This window comes from Carcharodon carcharias, chromosome 5 (genome assembly GCF_017639515.1).
Source record: "Carcharodon carcharias isolate sCarCar2 chromosome 5, sCarCar2.pri, whole genome shotgun sequence".
Taxonomy (NCBI): domain Eukaryota; kingdom Metazoa; phylum Chordata; class Chondrichthyes; order Lamniformes; family Lamnidae; genus Carcharodon; species Carcharodon carcharias.
The window spans coordinates 179931085-179945568 of record NC_054471.1 but is presented as its reverse complement, the minus strand read 5'-3'; the positions used below and the strand labels follow the sequence as shown (position 1 = coordinate 179945568).

Sequence of the window (14484 nt, the reverse complement as noted above, 5' to 3'; positions counted from 1 at the left end):
ACGATTGTCGTAAAAACCCATCTGGTTCACTAATCTCCTTTAGGAGATCTGTCGTCCTCACCGGGTCTGTGGCTCCAGATCTGCAGTAATGTGGCTCGTTCTTAAATGCCCGCTGAAATGGCTTAGCAAGACAATCAGTTGTATCAAACCACTACAAAGCCTCCATAAAGGAATGAGACCGGATGAACCACCCGGCATTAACATAGGCACTGGAAATGACAACTGCAAATTCAGTCCTGTCAACCCTGCAAAGTCCTCCTTACTAATGTCTGGGGGGTAGTGCCAAAATTGGGAGAGCTGTCTTATGGACTAGTCAAGCAACATCCTGACATAGTCATCCTCACGGAATCATATCTTACAGGTAATGTCCCAGACACCACTGGCAGGACAAACCCAGCAGAGATGACGGCACAGTGGTCTACAGTCATGAAGGAGTTTCCCTGGGAGTCCTCAACATCGACTCCAATCCATAAAGTCTCATGGTATCAGGTCAAGCATAGGCAAGGAAACCTCCTGCTGATTACAACATACTGCCATCCCTCAGCTGATGAATCAGTGCTCCTCCATGTTGAACACCACTTGGAGGAAGCACTGAGGGTGGCAAAAGCGCATAATGCACTCTGGGTGGGGGATATCCATCACCAAGAGTGGCTTAGTGGCACACCTGCTGGCTGAGTCCAAAAGGACTTGGCTGCTAGACTTGGTCTGCAGCAGGTGGTGAGGGAACCAACAAGAGGTAAAAACGTACTTGACCTCATCCTCACCAACCTGCCTGCCGCAGATGTATCTGTCCATGACAGTATCGGTAGGAGTGACCACCACACAGTCATTGTGGAGACGAAGTCCTGCCTTCACATTGAAAATACCCCCCATTGTGTTGTGTGGCACTACCATCATGCCAAACGGGATAGATTTCAAACAGATCTAGCAACTGAAGACTGGGCATCCATGAGCTGCTGTGGGCCATCAGCAGCAGCAGAACTGTACTCGAACACAATCTTTAACCTCATGGCCTGGCATATCCCCCACTCTACCATTAACACCAAGCAAGGGGATCAATCCTGGTTCATTGAAGAGTGCAGGAGGGCATGCCAGGAGCAGCACCAGGCATAACTAAAAATGAGGTATCAACCTAGTGAAGTTACAATACTGGACTATGTGTGTGCCAAACAGCATAAGCAGCAAATGATAGAGCTAATTGATCCCATAACCAACGGATCAGATCTAAGCTCTGCAATTCTTCCACGTTCAGCCATAAATGGTGGCAGACAATTAAACAACTCACTGGAGGAGGAGGCTCCAAAAATATGCCCATCCTCAATGATGGGGGAGCCCAACACATCAGTGCAAAAGATAAGGCTCAAGCATTTGATACAATCTTCAGCCAGAAGTGCCAAATGGATGATACATCTCGGCCTTCTCCGGAGGTCTCCAGCATCACAGATGTTAGTCTTCAGCCAATCCAATTCACTCCACGTGATATCAAGAAATGGCTGAAGGCAATGGGTGGTGCAAAGGCTATGGGCCCTGACAATATTCCGCAAATACTACTGAAGACTTGTGTTCCAGAACTTGCTGCGCCCCTAGCCAAGCTGTTCCAGTACAGCTAAAACACTGGCATCTACCTGGCAATGTGGAAAATTGCCCAGGTATGTCCTGTACACAAAAAGCAGGACAAATCCAACGCGGCCAATTAGTGCTCCATCAGCTAACCTTCAGTCATCAGTAAAGTAATGGAAGGGGTCATCAGCAGTGCTATCAAGCTTCACTTGCTCAGCAACAACCTGCTCACTGACGCCCAGTTTGGGTTCTGCCAGGGCCACTCAGCTCCTGACCGAATTGCAGCCTTGCTTCAAACATGGACAAAAGACCTAAACTCCCAAGGTGAGATGAAAGTAACAGCCCTTGACATTAAGGCAACATTTGACTGAGTGCAGCATCAAGGAGCCCTAGCAAAACTGGAGTCAATGGGAATCAGGGGGAAAACTCTCCACTGGTTGGAGTCATACCTAGCACAAAGGAAAATGGTTGTGGTTGTTGGAGGTCAATCATTTCAGCTCCAGGACATCACTTCAGGAGTTCCTCAGGGTAGTGTCCTCAACCAAACCATCTTCAGCTGCTTCCTTCTTTCCATCATAAGGTTAGGAGTGGGGATGTTCACTGACGATTGCATAATCTTCAGCACCATTCGCGCCGACTCCTCAGATACTGAAGCAGTCCATGTCCAAATTCAGCAAAACCTGGATAATATCCAGGCTTAGTCTGACAAGTGGCAAGTAACATTTACGCCACACAATTGCCAGGCAATGACCATCTCCAACAAGGGAGAACCTAACAATCACCCCTTGATATTCAATGACATTACTATCACTGAATCCCGCACTGTCAACATCCTGGGGGTTGCCAATGACCAGAAACTGAACTGGACTAGCCATGTACTGTGGCTATAAGAGCAAGTCAGAGGCTAGGGATCCTGTGACGAGTAAGTAACCTCCTGACTCACCAAGGCCTATCCATCATCCATAAGCATAAGTCAGGAGTGTGATGGAATACCCCCTACATGCCTGGATGAGTGCAGCTCCCACAACACTTAAGAAACTTGACACCATTCAGGGCAAAGCAGCCCACTTGATTGGTGCCAAATCCACAAACATTACTCCCTCCACCATAGACGCACAGCAGCAGCAGTTTGTACCATCCGCAAGATGCAATGCAGGAAGTCACTAAGGTTCCTTAGGCAGCATCTTCCAAACCCATGACCACTACCATCTAGAAAGACAAGGGCAGCAGATAGATAGGAACATCACCACCTGGAAGTTCCCCTCCAAGTCACTCACCATCCTGACTTGGAAATTTATCACTGTTGCTGGGTCAAAATCCTGGAACTTCCTTCCTAACAGCGCTGCGGGTGTACTCACACTGCATGGACTGCAGCGGTTCAAGGAGGCAGCTCACCGCCACCTTCTCAAGGGATGGGCAATAAATGCTGGCCAGCCAGCAAAGCCAACATCCCATGAATGATTTAAAAAAAAATCAAGCAAGAGTAGATAAATTGGTACGCACTGGTCTGCCAAACTTAAGCTCTGCTGGTGAAGGAATAGTTGCACTTAAACATGTCACTCTCAGATGTAACATTGCAATATGTAGATCTTGCTTGGCCTGTCCGCTATGAGAATTAGGGGTTTCACCGTGTAAATCATTCATTCAGCTATGTCATTAGATCTAGGGTAATGAGGAAAAGTGTGATCGATATTCCACTTCTCACACATATTCTGAAATGGCTTACCAATAAATTGCAGACCGTTATATGTAATGATCTCTTTAGTCATACCTAATAAACTGCAAATAGCACTATGAGTGTATATGACAGTAGGCTTGACATATTGTGCAATTGTCAAATAATGGGGTACTTGGTAAAGTAGTCAATGAGGACGACGAAGTCAGTGCCGAGGACATGAAAGAGGTCAAATGTGATTTTGGACCAAGGATCAGTATGAACTTCATGCGGAATCGATGGTGTTTTTTGCTGACTTGACATATGCCTTGAGGACAATACCTCGACTTTAGTGTCACTGTTCATACACAGCCAATCTTCTCATCTAATCTATGCCCATGTATAAACGATAAAGTTGTTGAAGAATATCAGGTCGCAAAGATTCTTATATATGATCTGCCTACCTTTAAAAATGACTCCCTGGAAATGCCTAGCTTGTCCCAGTAAGGCCAATATAGTCTTGTGTTTGTGGGCCATCCACAAATTGAATCAGGCCATCCTTCAATTATGGTTCTCCACAGTTTTTAGAGTGAAGAACCTTTTGCCATTTCTGCTTGTAGCTGCTGACATTGCGTCGCACAAAATGGAACAGATCAATTGACGGACTTGCATTCTCCTGCAAGTGTAACATTGCAGCTCTCTTCAAATTGCCAAATTTGTTGAAACATTCTGCTTTCTTGATGTTAGGTCATGAACTGAGGTTTATTTGCCACATGAGATCTGACTGATTCCATGTACTGTTACTAATGCGAGTTCACGGCATGCCGGTAGACCTACGATTGCTGGACCTTCAGTTTCTATGATGTAGAACATCTGTGACACCCAGGAGGATTGATTGTACTTGCACTCCAGGACTAGCAAACCTGCACATGGAATTAGTGAACCATTGTGCACCAAAAGTTGTGCAGTACTTGGTTTCGCCATGGCTTTCCAAGAATGTGGATTCATATCTTTTAGAATTCACAGAGGTAAGATGTTGGCACTTGCCCCTGTCTGAATCTTGGCCAATAATGAGTAGTTACCAACTTTCTTGGGACAGATAATTTGAATCTTAGCAAACACTTCAGACGGTGTGACAATGTCTAAGTTTTCCACAAGATTGACGGTGTGAAACATGTGTTCGCTGCTCTTTATCACATTCTGCACATCATTGTCATTTTCTGTTTTGTCAATCACCCTACATATATGTTTCTGATGGGATGATCATTCTTATTGCTTGAAAGTACCCATTGTGTATGGTCTGTATGGATCAGTGTATGGTCTGTTTGGATCAGTGCACAGCTCTTTGTACTTGTATCAGTCTTTGTTCTAACACCTTGCCGCTGCCAATAGCCCTTTCTGCCAAAGGCCATAGAGAATTGCTGGAAAGCTGAGCTTTTCCTTGGAGTATGCAGAAGGCCACACCTTCTACATGCCTTGCCTGGTTTAGGTGTTCTGGTAAGTGCATCAATAATTGGGATTGTACTTTGGACCTGTAGGCATTGTCGACCTGCGAGGATCACTTTGTACATATGTCCATCCTTGAGTTGCTCTTTGATGCTATTCATTTTGGGCTTGTTGAGCAAATCTTTCTGGAATGTTTCCATGGGAGTGGATGCGATGACCAACTCAGCAATTCTGTCTGCTTGTTCTGGGCTTGAAAAGTCACAGTGTGCACTCTTTTCTCTGCATCTGCTGACAAAGTGGTCTAGGGTTCTGGAGGCTGATGTTGAAATGACATGAACTCTAGTTGATGATAATGGAAGTTTAACCTGATTCTGAACTGGTCTTCTAAGGTAGTCCATATCTTGTGGGGATCCTTTAGCTCTTCTGCTGTTAATCCTGATGTGTTCAGCCTGTGCAGGTCTTCATTCCCAATTGCTAGGTGAATTTTAATGGCTTGCTTGTCTGGTTCAGATACGCCTGAATCAAGAAATCAGGGCTCTATATGCTGTTTAAACATTCTGAATTGGATAGTGGGCCAGCTGCATCCCAATTCAAACTGGGGAATTCTGACATTCTGTCAATATCCCTTTAACCTTCCTCCTTGGTTTATTCAATTTATTGTTTGGCAACTCTCAAAGCCACCCATTTTAATCACAACCATCTCCAGCCTGATTTTATGAAGGTTTTGTTTGTTTATCTTTTTGTTTGACTCTGCCTCGCTCACTATCGATCTGGCCCACACCCTGTCAGCTGCCTTTCCTGACTGAGCTAACCCAGTGCTGGTCCTCTCGACATGCTGTCCCACTCACTGAACTGACAGGCTCTGTGCTGCAATCTCACCAAGACGGATCAGTCTGCTTACCAGCTCTTTACTTGAGCACTATCCCGGCCTGTGTTTTCAAAGCTTTTCTGCGTAGTCACCACGCTGCAATTTCAGCACTCTCCGAGGCTGCAGCTTCACTGCAGTCTGTCTAAAATGGCGAGGGTCATCTCATGACATACAGCATGATCTAAGACTGTTCACCATGTTATACCTGTACTCAATCTTGTTGCCGCGCTGTTTGACCACCACCGCACACCATGTTGTGTTTTAACAATGATATAAAACACCTATCACTTATAAGGGATTGGGTAAACATTTTAGACTCACAGATGTTTACAGCACAGAAAGAGACCACTCAGCCCATTGTGTCCGCGCCAGCCAACAAAGATCTGACTACACTAATCCCATTTTCCAGTGCTTGGCCCATAGCCCTGGAGGCTATGGCAACGCAAGTGAATATCTAAATACTTCTTAAATGTTATGAGAGTTTCTGACTCAACCACCCTTTCAGTCAGTGAGTTCCAGCCTCCCACCACCCTCTGGGTGACAAAATTTCTCCTCAACTCTCCTCTAGCCTTATACCCTTTACCTTAAATATATACCCCCTGGTTATTGACCCCTCTACTAATGGAAAAAGTGCCTTCCTATCCACCCTATCTATGCCCTTCAAAATCTTATACACCTCTATCAGGTCCCCTCTCAACCTTCGCTGCTCCAAGGAAAACAACCCCAGCCTGTCCAACCTTTCCTCATAGCTCAGACCCGCCAGCCCAGGCAGCAACCTGGTAAATCTCCTCTGTACCCTCTCCAGTGCAATCATATCCTTCCTATAATGTGGTGACCAGAACTGCACACAGCACTCCAGTTGTGGCCTAACCAGCGATTTATACAATTCCAGCATAACCTCGCTGCCCTTGTATTTTACAACTCAGCTAATAAAGGCAAACATCCTATTTGCCTTCTTAACCACCTTATCTACCTGCCCTGCTACCTTCATGGGTCTATGGAAATGCACACCAAGGTCCTTCTGGTCTTCAGTACTTTCCAGGGTCCTACTATTCATAGTGTAATCCCTTGCTTTGTTAGCCCTCCCCAAGGACATTACTTCACACTTTTCTGGGTTGAATTCCATTTGCTACTGCTCTGGCCACCTGACCAGTCCATTGATATCCTCCTGAAGTTTACGGCTATCCTCCTCACTACAGACCACTCTAACAATTTTCGTGTCATCCGCAAACTTCTTGATCATACCTCTTATATTTAAGTCCAAATCATTTATGTACCACAAACAGCAAGGGTCCCAGCTCCAAGCCCTGCAGAACCCCACTGGAAACAGACTTCCAGTCACAGAAACATCCATCTACCATCAACCTCTGCTTACTGCCTTTCAGCCAATTTTGGTTCCAACGTGCCACTTTGCCTTGGATCCCATGAGCTCTTGAACAGTCTGCCACGAGGGACCTTATCAAAAGCCTTGCTAAAGTCCATGTAGACCACATCAAATGCATTACCCTTGTCAACACTCCTGGTTACATCCCCAAAAAATTTGTTCAAATTTGTCAGACATGACCTTCCCTTAACAATGTTGTGGGTTCATTTATTTAGACTAGACACACAAGAGCATTTATACAAAGATAGAAATCTTGAAGAAATAGTTGTGTCTGCTGTTAGCTGCTCACAGGCTGAAATGAAACTGAGGCTGCATCACATGACACACTTCCATTCTAGTGATGCCATGCTGCTATCCCTTAAAGGCAGATTACAACAGGCAAGGGCAGAACCTTAATTGGAGGTTTTACATAAGTAAACAAAAACTGAGATTAACAATGCCTCAGTTGGTAGCACTTGCACCTATGAGTCACAAGGTTGCGGGCTCAAGTCCCACTGCAGGACTTGGGCACAAAAACCTAGGCTGACACTCAAGTGCAGCACTGAGGGACCGCTGCACAATTGGGCATAGTGTCTTTCAGATGAGATGTTAAACCAAGGCACCATCTGCTTTCTCAGTTGGACATAAAAGATCCCATCACACTATTTAAAAAAAAAACAGGCCATTATTCCTAGAGTCCTGATCAATATTTATCCCTCAACCAATATCACAAAAACAGATCATCAGGTCATTATCATATTGCTGTTTATGGAAGCTTGTTATTTTCAAATTGGCTGCAATGCTTGAACTATTAGAACAATATACTTCAAAAGTATTTAATTGACTGAGGTTGTGAAGGGTACAAAAAATGCAAGTCTTTCTCCTTTCTTTGACAATATAGGTAAAATAAACTGAACAATAATACTCACTAAATGAATTAAAATTAAATCCACCTTGATACCTGCAATAAGCATTAAAAGGTGAATCAACTAACATTGGAGATAAATAAGTACCCTCTCTGCAATAAATAGACACAAAAAAGATAATGTCAGCACAATGTGTTGGAAGTGCAGGATGTGGCATTGGTGCACACCAGGGCTGTCCTTGACCAGGCCTGTGTAAAGTGTCAAAAACAAAAAAACTGCGGATGCTGGAAATCCAAAACAAAAACAGAATTACCTGGAAAAACTCAGCATGTCTGGCAGCATCGGCGGAGAAGAAAAGAGTTGACGTTTCGAGTCCTCATGACCCTTCGACAGAACTTGAGTTCGAGTCCAAGAAAGAGCTGAAATATAAGCTGGTTAAAGGTGCCCACGCAAAAGATGCAACACCTGCCCCTTCACTTCCTCTCTCCTCACCGTCCAAGGACCCAAACACTCCTTTCAAGTGAAGCGGCATTTCACTTGCATTTCCCCCAACTTAGTCTACTGCATTCGTTGCTCTCAATGTGGTCTCCTCTACATTGGAGAGACCAAACGTAAACTGGGTGACCGCTTTGCAGAACACCTGCGGTCTGTCCGCAAGAATGACCCAAACCTCCCTGTCGCTTGCCATTTTAACACTCCACCCTGCTCTCTTGCCCACATGTCTGTCCTTGGCTTGCTGCATTGTTCCAATGAAGCCCAACGCAAACTGGAGGAACAACACCTCATCTTCCGACTAGGGACTTTACAGCCTTCCAGACTGAATATTGAATTCAACAACTTTAGGTCGTGAGCTCCCTCCTCCATCCCCACCCCCTTTCTGTTGCCCCCTTCCTTTTTTTTCCAATAAATTATAAAGATTTTCCTTTTCCCACCTATTTCCATTATAAAAAAAACCCCACTAGAGCTATACCTTGAGTGCCCTACCATCCATTCTTAATTAGCACATTCGTTTAGATAATATCACCAACTTTAACTTTAACACCTATGTGTTCTATTGTACTATTGTCGTTGACATCTTTTGATGATCTGCTTCTATCACTGCTTGTTTGTTCCTACAACCACAACACCCCCCCCTCCACCTCTCTGTCTCTCTATCTCTCCGCCCCCCACACACACACCTTAAACCAGCTTATATTTCAGCTCTTTCTTGGACTCAAACTCAAGTTCTGTCGAAGGGTCATGAGGACTCGAAACGTCAACTCTTTTCTTCTCCGCCGATGCTGCCAGACCGGCTGAGTTTTTCCAGGTAATTCTGTTTTTGCTGTGTAAAGTGTCGATGCCTTGAGTCACTTGGCCCAGAGTTAGAGCTTGAGCACAAGTTAGAGGCAATGATCTATAACAGCAGAGGGAGTAAAATAACTAGACAATTACAGTCAGTGTGGGAAAACTTCTAGAGACCATAATTTGGGAAAAAAGTAATTTCACTTATAAAGATATGGTATTAATTTAATGATATATAACACAGATTTGTTAAAGGCAAGTTGAGAAAGGAGGAAGAGTAGCAATATTGATAAGACATAGTAAAACGCAGTAGAAAGAAAGGTTTGGTTTCAGTAGGGGTGAATAGACAATAGAAACTCAATGGGTAGAATGAAGGAACAGTAAAGAATGAAAGATTCTGGTAAGTTATCTACAGATCTCCAGACTGTAGCAATGTATTAGGGTGGCTGGGGTTACATAAATACAGAGATCAAGGGAGGGTGTAGCAACAATTTAAACAACCATGGTCAATAAATGAAAAGACAGTATCAAGCTTTGCCTGGCACTGAAAGGAATTGTGGCACTTAAAAAGAAGCATTTAAGAAGAAGATAACAGTAGAGAGAAGACAATTTGGTTGACTTGCAAAATGAGTCCAGAAAGGAGTATTCTATGTTAAGTAATTACTAGAAGGAGCAATGGGAAACTATGCCATCATGTCACTTCCTAAGCTGATAAAGGTGCCTACAGTAATATCAATGCAGTTCTGACTTTCACATTATTTTTGATGAGTTTGCCCCAGATCAAAAAGTCAACTCAGCAGTAAACTATGCTGTTCAGATTGCAGGAGATGGCCAAGAAAAGGTTTTGAGGCAGCCAATGCTCTGTCAAATTCCCACAGGGTTCTCTGTCTCTCTCTCTCTGTCTTTCTCTCTTCGAGGACTAAGCTGCCTTGTCAAACACAGAAGGCTAAGCAGTCAGGTATCAGTTTTTTGCAAAACAGAGCTTTGCTAGCTCATGTGGCGACCTCAGAAGAGCATGGAGAATACAAAGTTTGCCATTTTATTGTTGTTAATTGCTGAAATCATAAACCAGCTTTACATGTGAAGTCTTGGTGGTGGTGCAGGGTCTTGACAAGTTTAGCCCATAGTATATGACATCCTAAGCTATTGGAGCCATCAGTGTCCATATCATTTCAGATTAAACAGTCAAAAATTTTTAGTACAGTATAGACAATCCTTTCTAGTAGAGGATGCAGTGCTGTTACACTGCACTATGACATTGTAAAATGTGGGGGTTCTGCATGTGATTTACTATATATAACACTCTATGAAGGAAGCAGCAAGCAAATGGCTAACAACATAATGCTGTGAAATTAGTAAGACACTAAGAGACTGGCAATAAATAAGGTGAGCATCAGAGCAGAAATGGACGATCGAGAACAATGTATATATTATAGAAGCAAATAAATAAACTTTCACAAGGATGAACCAAAATATGTTTATTGACCTAGAATTTAGCATGCTCATATCAAAGTGAAATAATCAATGTGCCCTTGTGCTTAAAAGGCCCTTAGGCTAGATTTTTAAAAGATCGTTTCCCATTAGAAAAGGACAAGGACAAAGTACAAGAAGCTTTTCAATATGTCACGATATGGAATGTTGTTAAGAGCACAGTTAAGTTCAGTTAGCTGTAAACATCATCACAGTGCCAAAGGTTAGATCCTCATGGCCTGGTAATGAAGTGAATACAATTACAATTTACTACACAGAATTATACAACATGGAGTTTTACCTTAGGTTTTTCATATAGTCAATCTGCATTCTGAGTGGAGGTGCACGAAGGAATGGATCAATTAAAGGTACATCTGAGTCTTTTTCCAAATGGATGGTGAAAGTAAAATATCAGAAGAATTCAAGCATTTCTTTTGCACCTTCTTGCAGATAATTACATGGTAGCCTTTAGCACTAAATAACCATTTAACTTCCTGGGAATGACATTTTTCCTACTGATGATGGGAGGCTTCAGTACAAAACATCGAATTTCTTCTGTAGATCACACTGATGCTTTCCACTAAAAACACTGACAAGGAATTTCACCCGATTGACTGAGAAATGACCTCCATGGGACTGCTAAATAAAATGGAACTTCCTAAAAAATGAAATTGAAGAAAGAGTGAAGTTCCCGGTTTAAAGTTTATGGGTGGATTTTCTGCTGGTTTATCTTCCCCATAACTATGGTGAAAATCCTGGAGAAATTCCAATGAAGCTACAGGGAGGTCAGGAAATCCTTGCGGAAATTGTAACTTGTGTTTATGTAGGACTCTACCTAAATCTAATTTAAAATATCTAGTATTGCATTTATCGTTGATGTTATTGCTCTTCATCATTTTCACATTTAAGTGACAATTAATATAAATATAAACTGTGGTTTAGTCAACATAATTCATTGTTCGAGAAATAGTGATAAGATAGTACAAACCCTTTAAGTCAAATAAAGTATTAACTTATATGCAGTCAATGGAAGAAACATTGAACCCACAATTCAGCCCAATCACAGTCAAAATATTGTTTCAGCCACACATCCAGCAAGGTTAGTGTGGCACAGCTCTGAGGAAATTCCCAGCCATGTGTGGTCCCATATCTATTTAATGCTAGGCAAATAAAGTAATGTGAACAATTATTTTGCAGGATTTCCCTATTAAGCAGCCATTGACTCATAAGCTCCCATTCATGTGTCAGAGAACGGCATCGGCAAAATTATAAACAACAAGCTGGGCTACCTGTCCTGCTCTGTGAAATAAAGGGGTGTAAGTTAAAAGTAAGATTTAAAAAAAAAAGATGAGAAAAATGTTTTTATGAAGTATTTCGCTTTTCTAAAGATTGCTCATTTCATTTGTATGGCACTCAAGCTGCTTCAATAATGGCAGTGGAGAGGCAGCAGAATAGTGCCATTGTCAGTTGTACAATCTGAGTTTGTGTAAAAGCTCTGTAGTTATCAGTTCACCATTGGGATGATGTTTTTGCTGTTTAAGTTTTATTTTGCAAGAAGCAGTGAAATCTGGGAGTGGTCATTTTAACTTCCAATGTCATTTACAGTCATTTCTCTTGGCACAAAACAGCAGCAACATATGCCATATACATAGTTTACAGTGGAATATTCTGTTCCTAATGTTTTGTCAGTTTAGCAAAACATTGAAAATAGATCCTTTCAGGGCAATGCTGTTACAGGTTTGCCCTTTCCTTAGCAAAAGCATCACTGCTTCTAGTTAGTGAACCCTCTTCTCAAATTTCCAGGGCCTGAAATCCTTCGGGGGGGAGGTCAGGGGTAGTTGTGGGGAGAAAGGGGTGCGGGATATTTCATTTGCCCTAGTGAAGCACTTACATCAGTGTTGCCTACTCAAGACATTGTGGAATGTCAGAGCAGTGCCATGCTGCTTGACCACAATCAGGAGGCTCTGAAGGAATAGTTTCTCTATTGTTCTTATCTCACTGAAGCAATCAGGCATTTTGACCCTTCTGTGATCGATTACTTTTCCCTAATAGAGCTCTGCACCCCTTTTACAGGCCTTGGGCCTCAGCTGGCATGAGGTCTACGGAGCCCCTAAGAGCAGTATTCCTACAGTAACCTGAGAACTCCTCAAATATATCCTCTTGACACTGTATGAGATGAATGGAAGATTCACGCATGAGCCACTCTGGAAAAGAGTGGGGCAGAATCTAGAGATCATCCAAGGTTCCACCTCGATTTCAATCAGGATCTTGGGGCCCCAGAACTTTAATTATAAACGTCTGGTCTTCTGCACACCAGCCGTTAATGTCATAATTATAACCTTGTCAGCTGACTCCCAACTGAGTCCGAATGTCAAAGCTGTGACGTAAAATAAACAAAATGTACATGCGCAAGAGCGCAAAACGCTACAATCCCCAGCTGCCCCCAACAAGCTTGCATAGCATGATTGTCACATTACTTGCTGATCAACAAACAAAGGGAATGTAGGGCTTAGAAATGAGGGAAGGAGGAGTCTGAATGCCTTGCTCATTTCATTTAATTTCAGGGGAATGAAAAGCATCCCTTGGCAGCATTTCCAAGTTTGAAGAAGTTGAAGCAACAGCAAAAAGTAAATGGAGAAACGAGGAAGATGTACTGAGACAGAACTAAATACTGCAGAGAGGAGAGAGAAAAATATTGCTGGGAAAATATGACACTAAGAAGGAAAGAAAGAGTTTCCTGTCATTGTGCCTGAGCATATTGGATTACCTGGACGCAGCACATGGAGGAGAATTGGCTGGACTCCCTTCTGGGTGTGCAGTCTAACCGAGGTTTTCCTTTATGCATTGTGTTCAGACAATCCAACACACCAAGGCACAATAAGAAGCTCTGCCTCAAACAGAAAAAAAGGGGAGAGAAAGTGTCAAGAGAATTAAACACCACAAGAGATAGATAAAAATAATGGGAGACACAAGATAAATCTATATATCTATTTTGCATTGCAGATCTGAAACAGTTGTTGACAAGCTTTAAATTTTCCATTTCAAAGAGGAAAAAGGCAGTGATTTAGTGCTGTTTTCTTCTGATTTGAAACCAGAAATTTACAAGCATTTGATAATCTTCAAACCTCCAGCAACAGCAATTAGCCTCAAACTCACCTCAAGATATACAGCATTATGAGTCTGTGACCTTAAACGGACTGCTCATCTTAAATGTAGCTGCATCTCACCCGAATAATTTATTGCATATCACACAGTAAATGTTCCTGTGGTTATATTTACAATGAGCAATACAAATGGATATCTCAGTTTACCAATGTACTGCCCATTCCTTCAGACACTGGGACTCCCACAGGTCTGAAAATATCCAGGATTCTCCCTTAGTGCTTCAGATCTTAGCACTCTCCCCATTCCTGTTACCTCCTGGGATCATCAACTCCTTATACCACCCAATTCTCCCAGAAATTAGGATTGCCCCTGCAGTACTTCTGAATACTTCACTCTTCTGCTGCTAATTTAATTGCTTCCACATCAAAAGTTACATTTTTATTCATTTACTGGATGTGGGCTTTGTTGGCTGGGTCAGCATCTATTGCCTATCCCTAATTTCCCTTGAGAAGTTGATGGTGAGCTGCCTTCTTGAACCGCTGCCGTCCATATGGTGTAGGTACACTTACAGTGCTGTTAAGGAGGGAGTTCCAGGATTTTGACCCATTGACAGTGAAGGAACAGCGATATATTTCCAAGTCAGGATGATGAGTGGTTTGGAAGGGATCATCCAGGTGGTGGTTTTCCCATGTATCTGCTGTCCTTGTCCTTCTAGATGGTTAGCGAACGAGGGTTTGGAAGGCATCTTGTAGCTTGTATATGCTGCTGTCACTGTGCGTCGGTCGTGGAGGGATTGAATGTTTGTGGAAGGAGTGCCAATCAAGCGGGTTGCTTTGTCTTGGATGGTGTCAAGCTTCTTGAATGTTGTTTG

The 14484-nt window shown here is 42.9% G+C and overlaps 1 protein-coding gene across 3 annotated transcripts in view; it reads right to left on the bottom strand.

Annotated features, from left to right (window-relative positions):
- Window positions 1-14484, bottom strand: part of LOC121278092 (visinin-like protein 1) — a 138004-nt gene that overhangs the window by 102684 nt on the left and 20836 nt on the right. The window contains exon 1 of one of the 3 annotated variants that reach the window (XM_041188156.1): window positions 13276-13359. The exons of the other annotated variants lie outside the window; for them this stretch is intronic. The gene's annotated coding sequence lies outside the window, so the exon portion shown is untranslated. Of the gene's footprint in view, window positions 1-13275; window positions 13360-14484 lie in introns of those variants that run through there. 3 annotated transcript variants of the gene reach the window in all.